Source organism: Meleagris gallopavo, chromosome 3 (genome assembly GCF_000146605.3).
Source record: "Meleagris gallopavo isolate NT-WF06-2002-E0010 breed Aviagen turkey brand Nicholas breeding stock chromosome 3, Turkey_5.1, whole genome shotgun sequence".
In the NCBI taxonomy this organism is placed as follows: domain Eukaryota; kingdom Metazoa; phylum Chordata; class Aves; order Galliformes; family Phasianidae; genus Meleagris; species Meleagris gallopavo.
The window spans coordinates 81,006,952-81,007,536 of record NC_015013.2 but is presented as its reverse complement, the minus strand read 5'-3'; positions in this window follow the sequence as shown (position 1 = coordinate 81,007,536).

The following is a 585-nucleotide window of genomic DNA, read 5'->3' as shown; positions in this document are numbered from 1 at the left end:
TGTAGCAAAAAAGGAGAAATATGGCATAGAGTTAATGCTCCAATTAGTTTAAACACTTATTGAACTTAATTAACTGTTATACTGCTTGAAGATGTTCCATAAATGAATTACAAATGTGCATGTGCAGAGGAGTGGCACTAATCTATGTTATTAAAGCACAGAGATTTATTAAAAGATCTCACAAAATCCATTGTAGCTACAAATATGAAAGCAAGTCTTACTAAAATCTTCTAAATAAAGCTATTCTGTTAAAATCGGATTTATTTATTTATTTTTGTTCATGTTGTTGCCGTTTCTTCTTTTTTTCCTGACTTCTTGGTTATATTCATGGTCATGTCTTGAAATTCCTTACGTCTGTGAATACTTAAATTTCCACATGTCCTTTGCAGGGAACATGATTTTCTATTATTTGCAAAACTGTGCCCTCTGAAATGCATCAGAATTTGGTGCTGGCTGCTATGGAATGTCTTGCAGGGTGTGTATCACTGGGTGTAGACAAACTGCAGTTTAATTGAAAATGATACATTTCACCATTCAATAACTAACTTTGCATCCTTTTTTCTTTTCTTTTCTTTTCTTTTTTTT